Below are 14,342 nucleotides of genomic sequence, written 5' to 3' on the forward strand. Positions count from 1 at the left end.
GTGCTTTGCATTAAAAAAAAAGGCTAAAACTATTAAATAGCTAAATCGAAAAGCACACAATCTATCAATAAGAAAGTTACCTGACATGCACTGCCTTAAAATGGTGTAAGGCTAATCAAGATCTCTCTAATGATTATAAATATTTGGGAGCATTATTAAGGCTCCCATATTATCGACCACCTTTCCTAAAGGGATTAGACTAATCCCTTTAGGAAAGGGGGTCGATTATTTGGGAGCATAATTAAAGAAAGCTGCAGGTCCAATTTTGGTATAGGGTTATGTATGTCTAGCAAGACTGCAGTAGAGGCTCCCTCTGGACTGAAGGACCATAAAACAACAGGGGGCCGTTGAGAGCTTTATAAACAAGAAGGACATTAAAATTGACTCTGGAAGGCACAAAGGAGCCAGTGAAGTGATGAGTTCTCTCTTTTCTTGTTTGTTTTTGTTGCAGTCTACAGCAGAGTTTGTAGAAAGACCAGTAAAAAAAGTGCATTGCCGTAGTCCAACTTGAGATAAAACTAAAGCAACATGACTTAGTTTTCCAGCATCTTGCTGAGTTAGAAATGGTTGCACTTGATATTTATGAGGCGACAGATGCTGTTTCAGTCACTTTGCTTATAGAATATGGAATATGGCAGGGTGGCATAATATGAGTGCAAAGAACAATACGATTAAATTAATAATTATTCTATTACTAGACCTGTGCCCGTCAGGCACCGGACTACTTGGGAACGATGCAAGTTGGGAACAATGAAAACCGGGTACATGCAGGCTGGCAGCATTGCTACTTTTACTTAAAGGAGAATTCAGTGATTTGGAGAAAAAAACCTGGTCCGCCCGGTAACAAGATCTGCACATGCACACTCTACAAGTGGACACACTCACAACAGGCCAACAGCACGTGCACCAAGGCCCGCCCCCCACTTGATCATGATTGGTGGAAGACCCCTCTCATCCTGATTGGATGAAGGCTAACCCTATAATAGTCATAAACGAAACCTACCCCAGGGGTTAACTGGGGACAGGGAGGAACTCCTTATAATAATAATATAAGTGCATTATGGTCAGCACACTCTATAGTAGGGATGATTGGTTGTACTGTGTGTATAGCATTTACTGTAAGCTGCCCTCAGAGCAGCTTTATCTGCCAAATTACAGTGTCTCATTCTATCCAATCTATGGATTCATGTACATGGCGGGGGGGGGGGGGGGGGGGGATTCCTCTGCTCTGTGGCTTCTTAAGATCATCCGGGAGCCCAGGTTTCTTTTTTTATAGCAGGTGCCTTTATTACAGCAGATAATAATAATAATAAACTTTATTTGTATAGCACCTTTCATACATAAATGCAGCACAAAGTGCTTCACAGGGCAGGACACAAAAATAAAAATAAAAATAGAAATAAAAATATAATACAATAAAACACAAGTAGTTAAAATGATAGAACAATGGCAAAGAACAAAATTGAATATAAGAACATAAAATAAATAAAAACAAATAAAAACAAATAAAACTCAACTAAAAGCAAGAGTGAAGAGGTGAGTCTTGAGTTGAGATTTAAAAATGTCTACAGAGGGTGCGTGTCTGAGCTCGAATGGAAGTTTATTCCAGGCTGTTGGGCCATAGAAACAAAAAGCTGCCTCACCATATTTCTTTGTGCACATTCTTTTAGGCACTTCAAGTAGGCCAGCATTGGAGGACCTGAGGGGGCGGTTAGGGACATATCTAGGTAGGCAGTCACGGAGGTACGGAGGTGCGAGACCATTGAGAGCTTTATAGACAAGTAAAATAATTTTAAAATCAATCCTAAAAACAACCGGAAGCCAGTGCAGTGATGCCAAAACTGGAGTAATATGTTCTCTCATCTTAGTTCTAGTTAAAACTCTAGCCGCTGCATTTTGGACAAGTTGTAATCTGTCAGTCGTTTTCTTAGGCAGTCCTGAAAAGAGTGCATTGCAGTAGTCAAGCCGAGAAAAAACAAAGGCGTGGATTAGCGTTTTTGCATCGTCCAAGGACAAATGGGCTCTGATTCGTGCAATATTTCTAAGGTGAAAAAAGGCAATCTTGGTAACATGATTAATGTGTGAATTAAAATTCAATTCAGAATCAATAATAACCCCCAGGTTCTTTACTGTACTGTTACTTTCTACAGTCAGGTTGCCAAGTCTGCTTATTATTGATTCTTTCTGCTCGCTAGAACCGATTATGAGAACTTCTGTCTTATCCTCATTTAGCTTGATATAGCATGCCTATAGCTAAAACTACTTTATTACAGCAGATAGCATGCCTAGCTAAAACTCATGGATTTGTGAACTCGTAAAATGTACGACTTAAAGCATTCTTGACGACACCAGGGCCAAATTTGATGTACCTATAGTAATTAAATGAAGAATAAATAAAATAAAACATGTTGGCATCATTTTCTTCATCTCAAAGAGTGACGGATGGGGGCTGGACTCTATTGTTTCACAGTCACACCCCATTGGAGTGGAGTGAGTGCAGAAGCCATTAGCCTGGACTTATGCATATGTCCTGTTGTAGTAATCATAATCCATTTATTAAATCTACCACAAAATCACATTTGAAGAAGCAAAACATAGGCAGACGCTCTGTGCCATTCAAAAGCCTTGCACGCACGCATCCAGTACAGCAAGGCATGGTTTCTAATTAACCACGTGACATGAACCCTTGCATCTTTCTGAGCATGGCATAAATATTCCTTTCCCTAAAATAGCTGATCTATAGGTTAATCTGCTATTTGGCGTAGAGGAAAAGGGATGCATGGACCAAGTATAGAGCCCTGAGGGACACCGATCAACTAAGGTGCTATTTACACGAGGATGGTGTTCATAAAAAACGGCAAAATATAGTATCGTTTGCTGCTGTCATTTAGACGAGAACCGTGTTCACAGGAGGTGAAAACGCAACGAAGTGAAACCACCTCCCAGAGTGGAAATCTTTTAGAACGCCGTTTCCTATGGTCTCCATATAAACAGGCCAAACGGTGGATCCGCAAAACTTGTGACATCATGGCTTACGTCAGCTCTGGTCGGCTCGTGTCCTACGTTTTTACATGGTGTCATAGGCATGCGTCAGTTGCTAGGGGAAACGAACAACAACAACCATGTCGGATAGTCCGGTTTGCTGGAGGTGTGATGAGGACGCGACGTTTGTTTACTTTCTGTGCAGAAGAAGAACGGAAGTAGTTCTACGCATGCGTGACTTATGTCTATGGTTTACAGTATATAAGCGCTGCGTCACACGGACCCCACAAGGACACGCGCCACCTAGCGACCTGGCATATATATGCATGCACTTTGTAGCGTGTTCATTCAAGTGTGCGTTCTCATGTAAATGGTAAAAGAAAATGAGAACGCAACGGGACTTTGACGTGTTATATGGAGATGGTCGCCGTCTAAAAGAGGCCTATGAATAGAGGTGGAAAATAGCATATCTACAAGTTCACAATGCGTCCTGTAGCAATGCGTTGTGAGCTTGGAGATCTGATGTGTGCAGAATGTTTGTCTCAGAATAGAAAACGCTAGGGTTCATGCAGTTTAGTAAACCGAGATTCACAATTGAATTTGGTAAACACTTCCATTCCACTAGCGTGAGTTTGATTAATGCATTTTGCATGAGAAATATCCGTCAGCCCTATATCCCAAACACCAACAAAAAAGACAGAACCGCAGCTTATTTATTTATGTTTCACAATTTATTTGAGATTGCATCGACGGCCTCTGTTGAGAGAGCCGAGAGGAAACTCTATTGTTTACCATTCTCATAGGCTCTGCTACAGTATGAAAAGCATACTGTATCATTGTTGACTGGCAGAAACCTCTTATATCCATAACTGTCTTTGTGTTTTTTTTGGCAAATGAACGCCCTACTTGATCATACTATACAGTGTCACACGAAATTATCACGAGTTGCAGATCCGCAGCGTGAAGCTTAACCCAGCTTGTCGATATGCTACTTTTGCCGTTTTGAATCCTGTTTTGGATTATACTGTACGTATGAGGTTTCCACCCTACAGAGACGGATCGATATGCACGCCATTCCCGCTCCTCAACTCTTTGAAAATGTAGACTATTATGTTTATTTATTTATGATTTTACACTCAGCAGATGGAAATTATAAATATGTATCATCTACCTCATGTCAGATTGGAGCTGTCAGAAAGCCAGGCATTTGTTTTGTTTTTTGTATCAGTTAGTGTGGTACGCCCAGGGCTATTTGTAGTAGTTCAAAGACTAAGTAGTTATCATTGTACCATATTTAGGTAAACTTTGGCAGAAGAAAGTCTCCCACTGATTACATATCATTGTAATAGGATTATAGGAATACATTTGGGTTTTATCTTTGTGAGTGTACCACACATACAATGTTACAGAAAATTGTAATACTCAATCTGTTGCAAGAAAAAGTCCTGTAAGCCTATTCAAAATGCTACTTGAGTAAAAGTACAAAATTATGTAAAAATACCGTAACGTAATTGTTCAACAGGTCACAACACAATCGAGACATTGTGAGCTTGTAGGTCGGCTATTTTCGAAGATGGGGCTCAACTGATTTTGTAAAAAGTGTAAAAAGTGCAATGTTTGCGTCTAAGATGTAGTGGAGACTGGAGAGTATAAAGACATAAAATAAAAATGGAAATCAACGCAAGTACCTCAAAATTGTACTTAATTACTTGTGTGAATGTACATATGTACGTCACACCACTGCCTATGGCCTGTGCAGTATAGGTGTGGGTGTGTGGTTGACCAAACAGTGACACCGTTTCATTTTTTCTGTCATTTCAACACTGCTTGCACTCACCCAGTTTATTTCCAGACAAGCTAATGCAAGGTCTCACTAACCTAGATCATGACTTTGCAATCCTGTGGCCTTCTTAATCAATTCCTTTCTGAAGTACAGTAAACTTACCTCTCAGCTAACGAACCCATGAAACGGCTACTCTACATTCAAACAAAATGAGGGCAGTCCGCTGTGCAGTGAATAGAAGGTCAGAGGGTCTATCAGAGGCTTCAGGCATCACTGCAGAGATTGATGAATTAGATAGGTAACAGATTGCGACGAGACATCAATATGATTTCCATAATATAGATCTTAATTTAGATAGCTGGATTAGCAACACGCATTAAAAGATGAGCACCATAGATATTGAAGCATTTTTGCTGAATTTGATCTTCTTTGCAGTCAAACGGACAGAGACTTTAATCAAATGGAGTCTTTAATCAAAAACTGCTTGAAAATGCAGATTATCTGTCCAAAAGTGAATTTTCAAAATTTCCTGCTGTTGGAGAGATAATTGGCAGATCTCCTTACTGTTTTGACTCAAGGATAATATATAAAATCATCACAGTCTGGTAGAAACATTGTAGCCTATCTCCATATTACTACTGTGTGTGTGCGGGTGTGTGTGTGTGCGTGTGTGTGCGTGTGTGTGCTGTAAATTAATGCAATGTCATCATGTCACACAAAAGTGAACATAGGCATTTTACACGACCTGATGTATTTACTTGCGCAAGCAGAGCGCGCAAGTAATATTTTCGCCTGGTCCGTATGCACCGTCCCAGCCAACCCGCCACTTTTGATGCGTATGCAAATAAAACTGCAAATTGTGCCTGATTTGCTGGGACCAGATTACATTCATGACCATATATGTCTTACGTCATCATTGAGAGCTAGTCATACATATACATATATATGTAATTTGTAAAATAAAATAGCAAATTGTGCCTGATTTGCTGGGACCAGAGTACATGGTGTGTATATGTATGACTAGCTCTCAATGATGACGTAAGAAATATGGTCATGTATGTAATCTGGTCCTAGCAAATCAGGCACAATTTGCTGTTTTATTTGCATACGCATCAAAAGTGGCGGGTTGGCTGGGACGGTTTTTTGGTGCAAAGTAACCACAGTATACCGCTAATCAACTTACAAATTACATATACATATGTATGACTAGCTCTCAATGATGACGTAAGAAATATGTGGATTAAAGGACCCAATGCCAGAGTGTAATTGGTTTTCGATGGTGACGTAATGACGATATGTTTTAGTGTTGGGAGGATTAAAGGTAATGCTCCTGTGTATACATGTATGTAATCTGGCACCACTGCCGTATCAGGCACAATTTGCTGGGACGGTGCATACGCATAAAAAGTGGCGGGTTGGCTGGGACGGACCAATTACATATACATATACATAGTATATGTATATGTAATTGGTTGACAGTTTGTAGGGGTCGAAAGTACTTGCGCGCTCTGCTTGCACACTAGTTGGCCATTTATGGCCTACTAGTGTGCAACAAGCAAGTAGGCACTCGACAGAGTGCAGTTCTAGTTTATAATGTATTTCCTGTCCTTGTATGTGTAGTGAAAGAAAATGAAACATACTGGGGAAATAACAAGAGAATATATTGGTTGAAACTATGGTTGAATATTTAACACTGAAATGTAGTGTACAGAGAATATAATATAATGTGTTTTGTAGTTGAACCATAGAGAATATAATATAATGTGTTTTTAGTTGAACCATAGAGAACATAATATAATGTGTTGTGTAGTTGAACCATGGTCATACAGTACATTTTCTGTTGACAAAATGACAACGTTTGGTCATAGGGGGCGCTGTGGGGAAATAGGTGAGCAATAGTTCCAGCAGTAGTTCCAATTCCAGGAAGTGAACTGCCAGGAAGCTATAAAGGAACAGGAAGTGAGGTGCCGAGCTGGGTTTCCATTATGGGCAGTTAGAAGAGTGTTTGGTGTGGCGGTCGTTACTCATTTTGTCAAACACTCTTTTCAAGCCAATACTATAATATACTATAATATTAAGCTAAATCAGAACTGAACTCAAACCAATATGCAGTTTGACCTGAAGAACTTTGGCTGTGGGAAGAAGTAAAGTTTGGTCGGGCATTTCTGAAGCTTTAAACTCTCTAGGCAAACAATTCAGTGTTTGTGCACAAAGGAACCAGCTGAGGACTCCTGACTGGTTGGGTGAGGAGGATATACATACTTTTTCTTTTTTTCCAGTAAGCAATGCATTGCCTTTTTGTTTTATGTAACTTTTTGTAACTTTTTTGACTACTTTATAGGATCTACAACGCTTGGTTTACTTGGATTACTTTTTGGGGATTACTTTGGGATGTCTTGACTCTGGGACACATTTAAAGGGACATTGTAGGAAAAAACAATTTGAAGTGAACATTTTCAGTTACAATTTGAAGAGACTATGGGCTGTATTTTGCGTGTCTTAACCCATTCTGACCTGAGATCAGATTCTAAAAATGTCTATTACATCCTGACAGTTTCATTATTAACCCATTCTGACCTGAGATCAGATTCTAAAAGTGTCTTCGATTTTTCAAAAATAGCAGACCTACAAGCTCGTATCGCGCCACTCGGTGGCGCGATATGAGCTTGTAGATCTGCTATTTTTCAATAGCTAAAGCATGACATGATGCCGACACCAAAATGGGTGCCCGGTCAGAATGGGTTAAGTACCAGGTCTTAAGACCTGGAGGACCATAACGGTTCCATTTGTACTCTGAGTTAAGTTGACATTGATTTTTGTAAATACAAGTTATACTAAATTGAGGTCCCACATAATTATAAATGGCATTAAATGGGGGTCAGTAGCCTATGCATGTCAAACTGGGCATCCTTCAAATTAAAAGATGAAAACCCCTGCCACATCTTTTCAAATGGGATCTGGCACTGAAAATGAATACATTTTACACTCAAGAGTTAAGGTCTAAGGGTCCATTTGGTTACCAACTCCGTCATTTAGCTGGAGACCACCAGGAACCCCCTCAAGGACCACTGGTGGTCCCCAGACCACAGAGAAAGAAATGTGCGTGCGGACTCGTCCCCCAGCCTGGTACCCTAGTCAAAATATGGCCCTTGAGGACAATTTATTGCTGTAGTTTTAAAAGTATTGAAAATATTAGGAAGTTAATGTGAAAGTGCTTACGGTAAGTGTTTTAATGTTTAACAAATAAAAAAAGTGTTAATTTGTAACTAAATCTACCCAAGATTTCCACCCGACAGATCACATAAAAAGCCGTGAGTGATTGTACGGTATATGCCTGTCAGAAGGTGCCTCTGCTCAGCAATAGCAGTCCGTCCTGTTGCCTTATCACGACAGTCCTAAGACTCTTTGTTGAAAGGTGATCCCTGACGTGTTATGACAGCATCTGGACTGTTACTCTCATTTTCAATTGTGTTGGGACCAAAAGGCCATATGGAGACTGTCTGAAGCTATCGTGTCAGATATACATTATGCAGATCACAGAGCACTTCACAATGCTGCCGAGGCTGCAACCTAACGACTTCTGATTTGGCACAAAGCAGACACATTGAGTTTTCTGTCTCCACCATGCCGAAGGCCGTGGCGTGGCTGCATGAAGACATGGAGACTGCTAGACACACACACACGCACGTGCACACGCATGAGAGAGAGAGACACGCACGCATGAGAGAGAGAGAGAGAGAGAGACACACACTGTATTTGGCATGCTGCACATATGCGCCAACCAGACAGAGAGACGGAGAGAGCCGGAAGTTGACGTTACGGTGTCGGAGAGAGTCAATAATTGGTGTGTTTATATGCCGTTGTGATCCCAGTAAACTAAGATGCAGCAAGTATCAATAGATTACCGTAATATAGTAGGTTAGTAGAATAGAAAATGGTGTAGGCCTATGCATTCTCAGAACTGGCGAGAAAGACATAGACAGGCCTATCATATATATGGCATAGATGTCAATATGTGTTCTTCTCTCTCAATGTCTGGAAAATACATAATACTTTTGATTTTCGTTTAACCTAAACATATTAAATAATAGTCATTCAAACGAGCAATAACAGAATGAAGAAAGATCTAATCACAATGCAAAGTATGTAAATTAAATCATAATTAAATAATCAATTAACCCATTCTGACTGGGCACCCATTTTGGTGTTAGCATCATGTTATGCTTTAGCTATTTAAAAATAGCAGATCTACAAGCTCATATCGTGCCACCGAGTGGCGCGATACTGACATTTTTTTTAAAATCTGATCTCAGGTCAGAATGGGTTAATCAGACCAGTGTGTGTCCAGTTGAAACCTCGTATGAATCTGATCTCAGGTCAGAATGGGTTAAAGATAGCCACAGTGATGTCCAATTAAAAATGAGCACCATGAGGCACCTGGTTGATTCAAGGACAGGTGGTGCTGCCATTAATTGATTTAGTTATTTTTTTAATTGTGTTGTCGGGATCGGGCCAATGTTCTCTCTTCACCTTGTGATTTTCAGAAGGTTCCTGGGCTATTTCAAAGCATGTTTATTTGGTTTTTGATGAAAAACCATTTACATAAATAACAAACACTGTGTGCAGAGTGCAGATGCTGTGCGCTGCTACAGAATTACATGAAAGAATAATGATGAAAGACATCAAGCACTAATGAAGCATCTGGAATTGCATATAAAGAGGCAACCTGGTGCATTCCTTCACTCCCTGGGAGGTTGGTGCTTGTCCTTGATGCTTTGCGCTTCGCAAATATGGATGCAGTGTTTTGGTTAGCAAATGGGATGCTGATGCTTATTTTATTCCCATTTCCCCAAGTTGCCTTTGGTAGTCTACTAAAGTCTAGATGAATTTAACTACAATCAAAATTTCCCGGCTCTGTTGAGCTATAGACTTTCAATGTGAAACGTTTCGTTTGTGCATGTATTGTAAATAACATTTGTTCCACCCGAACACTGACTTAGGTCACATTCATATCAGAGAGCTTTGCTGCGATTAAAACAAATTCTGCTGCGCATTTTCAGAAAGTGCACTTCGTTTGGCAGGTGTGAAGGCACATTCGAATCGTAATGCGTATCAAAGAACCGCATTATACTCCGAGCAAAAACAGGGGTTTCGCTTCGCTTCCAATCGCACTTGATTACGATTCGGTGCAGGTGTGAATGCAATCCGCAGTAAATAAAGGAAATGAAGCAAACAATGTGGCGGGTGAGGAGCTGAACACAGTTGGAGACGGAGAAAGCATATTTTACGCAGCGCAAAGATGTCCCGTTACCGTGGATAGACGTGGTCGAATGAGGAGACTGAAGCCCTGATCGAAATGAGGACGAGTACATTAATCAATTGCTTAAGAAAGAAGAACACTGCAGTGCAGTGTAATAGTATTATAGCCTACAGAATATTCTGTCTGTCTGTCTGTCTGTGCGTGCCGTAAACATGGAGTGCTGTCACTGTGTGGGGACTAGTGGGGACTGGAACTTTCATCTCAATAAACGTGTAAACATTTTGCGCTGCTGTCTGTTATATCAGTGCGCTCAGCGCTGTGCCTCCATGCCAAAAAGAACAGTGTGTGGCTGCCCTGCGTATAGTGTGAGAGAGAGAGAGGGGGGGGGGGGGGGGTCCAGTCCCAGACGGCACGACACATGCACGTTATGAGTATAAATTTATCACAATAGATTCATTTCACTGTGTTGTAGGCTGTGTTGTAGGCTAGGTTTATGAATGGAACACATTGATAAAGGTCCCCCCTGCTGCGTTTCCAATTGCTACGGATGACAGTGTGAAGGCAAACCGCAGCAAATTAAATATGCAAGAATCCCCAAATCTCCGCCCATACGCATGAGTCTATCGAAGTATTAGGTGAGAATGTGACCTTACTCGCACGCACGCACACACACACACACACACACACACACACACACACACATCATTTAAATTGTAAGCTCATTTTACAGTCTAATTAATTACAGTTATTCAGATTGACAGGGAGCAACGGGTTTAGGGCAGCGCACTGTGGATCACTTATAGGGCTGAAGTGGTTAATGTATGTATGAGGTTTTCACCTACAGTATAACATCTCACCGGAACATCCACTTTCTGACAACAGGAGGCACTGTGCTGAAGGAAGTCAAGGGCTGGGCTCAAGTACCTGGGCTCATGTGAGCCAGAAAATAGCAGCCAGGAGAATGAGACTATAGCAGGACACAAGACATCAAGAACTGCCAGCCAGCAAATTGGTGCTGTGGGAACCAACACACAGGCATCGATCACGAGGACGGCCCACACTAACATACGTGCATGTACTCAAGAACGACGCAGGAGCGCAAAGTACCAACAAACTGGCCAGATGTATGGTGAACCTGCAAGTGACGATGGAGGGCTCGTCTGAGGACGACCTAAAGATAAATCAACAAAGTAACTACCGGTAGTACAGTAACTAACATTCTCATCAAATAATTGTAGTGCAGTAAAAGTAGGCTACAAATAATATTTGCATCTGAGATGTATAGCGGAGTAGACGTAAAAGTCAAAACAAAAAGGAAATAACCCAGTATAGGTAAAAAAAATAATACAAACATCAACGTGCAGGCTACTACTACTTGATGTACACTTAGTTACGTTCCACCACTGTTTGATACAAACTTTCCCCAATTTAAATCAGGGTTTGGCTATACGGCCATGCATGGCATCGTAAAAACAACGACTTGACTATACAAAATAATCCGTCAACTCTACTGCATGGCATTTGCTTTGTTATGATTGTCTTTAAAATTAAACATATGGTTAGGCTCTATAACAATTCATATATGGTGCACAGTAGGAGAGAAAACAATTGGCCCATTTCCATTCCATCAATAGTGTGCCTCACTTATTTTACAAGGTGATTTGTTCATTAAGTTGAAAATGGGCTACAGCCTTCAGCAGTTAAGTACCTACTTCAAAGGGACTGGAGGCATATCAAGAGATAGACATCAAACTTCCATGGTTGTTGAACTATGAGAGGGTCAACACCGAGTAGAATGGTTTGGGTGAGTTGGTTGTTTGCCTACTTTAGTGGTGGACAAAGAACTCAACAGCAGTATAGGCCTACTTGAGTCAGTCATACTCCTGGTCAATTCAACTAAAGGGAAAGATGCTCAGACAAATTTGTGCTTGAGTACTAAGTACTAAGTATTCAAAAGTACATAAAATATTTTTGCAAGGATTTCCAAAACATAATTATCAATAATAGTGAAAATAGAACAACTACAAGCTGCACGTGTCACATTGCAACATGTTGTGAGCTGCTAGATCTTCTATGTTCACTGTAATAAGGCATAAGTGGTTGATTCATAGTATACCTTTTGATGTCTGTTTTGCCCCCCCAAGATATCTGTTTGTCGTTTTTTTGTGCGTGAAATGTCACAGCCCCTTCAGCCTGGCCTGCAGGGCCTATATGCTGTCTAAATGTTGTACTGCCCTGTGTGTATTTCTCCCACAGATCACGGGGGTGTCGGCCCGGAGGCTGTGTAGCTTTCCCTCTTCCATAAAATACACAGTATAGCCTGATTTGTGACGGTGTCATACTGTGTATGGAAAATGTAGGGGCGGCAGTGGCGTGACCATGGAAAGGGTGGTGGGGTTGCGCAACAACGTGCTGTGATTGGCCAGTAGCCACTGACAGTCAGGGCTAACATTCTCGCAGGAACATCATGTTCGCGGGCTGAGTCGGCTAAGCGAACTTTGCAACGTTTGACACGGCAATTGCGTGAAAAGAGGGATTAACAGGCAATTATGCGCACTAGATTTGCCCGTAAACCTCAAATTTACCGGGAATATACAGTAATATGTGATGGTAGTTTACCGGAGTTTGTTGGTAAATTTACCGGGTATTTCCTGGAATATACTCAACCGTATTCCATGCTTTTTGCGCAGTGCAACTCGCGCACTTCAGCGCGCTCTGTGGCGTCTCTTCGTCTAAAACTGTACTTCATCCCGTAGTAGGAGGGGGGCGTGAACATTTACGCAGACCCCCCACCATTTCCATGCTTCATTCCATTATTCCGGCCGTTAGGTTAGTGTGAGGTTAGAGTTAGGGTTAGGGATAAGCTTATTTATAATGGAGGAGCCAGAGGTTAGTGTGAGGTTAGAGTTAGGGTTAGGGATAAGCTTATTTATAATGGAGGAGCCAGAGGTTAGTGTGAGGTTAGAGTTAGGGTTAGGGATAAGCTTATTTATAATGGAGGAGCCAAAGGTTAGTGTGAGGTTAGAGTTAGGAATATAGGGTTATTTATAATGTGGTAAGTCAGACCAACAGAACGTTGAATCCCCTGCTCCTCTTATCTTGTCCAAGTGTCCTTGAGCAAGGCACTGAACCAACCCCTAAATGCACCCAATGAGCAGCTTGTGTGTGTGTGTGTGTGTGTGTGTGTGTGTGTGTGTGTGTGAGAATTTTGGGTGACATTGTAAAGCGCTTTGAAGCGTACTGTTTAAGGCACTATATAAATGCAGTATTGCAGACTCTGTCAACAATTTTTTTTACTCAACAATGTTTTTCTTCTTTTTAGTACTCATTTACAGCCATGTCATAAACGCTATACTATGACATCTTCACTAAGGTACATAGTTGTCTGAGTTGATTAAGATGCAACGAAGAAACCTGCAGTGGATTATTTCGGTACAATCCTCGTCCTCTTGGTCCCACTGCTGCTAAATAATTATGGATTCTTGGTCAGTTCATCAACCCCCATTAACATAGGTGGAGAATTCTTAAGTAATTTAGACCTGAGGACGCAATTGTGTCACCTTATACAGTAGCTTTTAACCATTATTTTAAACTTTAGCTGTTGAAAAATAGCAGATCTACAAGCTCATAGCACAGCACCGAGTGCCACGCTTGTAGATCTGCTAAAAATCGAATATATAGTCTTTCACAGCAAACGTTTTTAACTCAAATCTTTGCTTCTTGGTGGTCCCTAGAACAACATATTTTAAGATGGGGGTCGTGGCCAATTACACATAATATTGGGGGTCATTGACGTGAAATAGTTTGAGAACCACTGAGAAACATTTTTCAGAAAACTTTAGAAGACATTTGCAGAATCTGGTGTCAGGTCTACATGAGTTAATGTGACCAGAATTACTTCAGATAACTTCAAAGCAGAGCAAGTCACTCTACACAATTAAAAATTCAATATCTAGTCCTCTCGTTTGATTATTCTCCCTGTGGTGCGAGACCATTGTAAACGTCCCACAGCAGTCCGTTAGGGACACAGACTGACAGAAGGAGAGATACGCGCCATTGAAAGTCGGCATTAATTCTCTGAGTTGCTTGCTTCCTATAATCACTATTTTTTATCACCTGGAATTTCATGGGCTAAAGCAGTGGTTCTCAAATGTTTTCAATTTCAAGGACCCAAAATAACTCAGAGTTTCAGTCCTGTAAGGGTCCATTTAGATTTCCCTTCAAGGAAGCATGAAAGTCCATGTTCCCACGTTGCAAACCTCTGGGATAAAGAAATCCTATGCAATGCTATGCAAAAGATTGTTATAATTTGTCATT

The sequence above is a fragment of the Protomyctophum parallelum genome, assembly GCF_964188405.1.
Source record: "Protomyctophum parallelum genome assembly, chromosome: 5".
Taxonomy (NCBI): domain Eukaryota; kingdom Metazoa; phylum Chordata; class Actinopteri; order Myctophiformes; family Myctophidae; genus Protomyctophum; species Protomyctophum parallelum.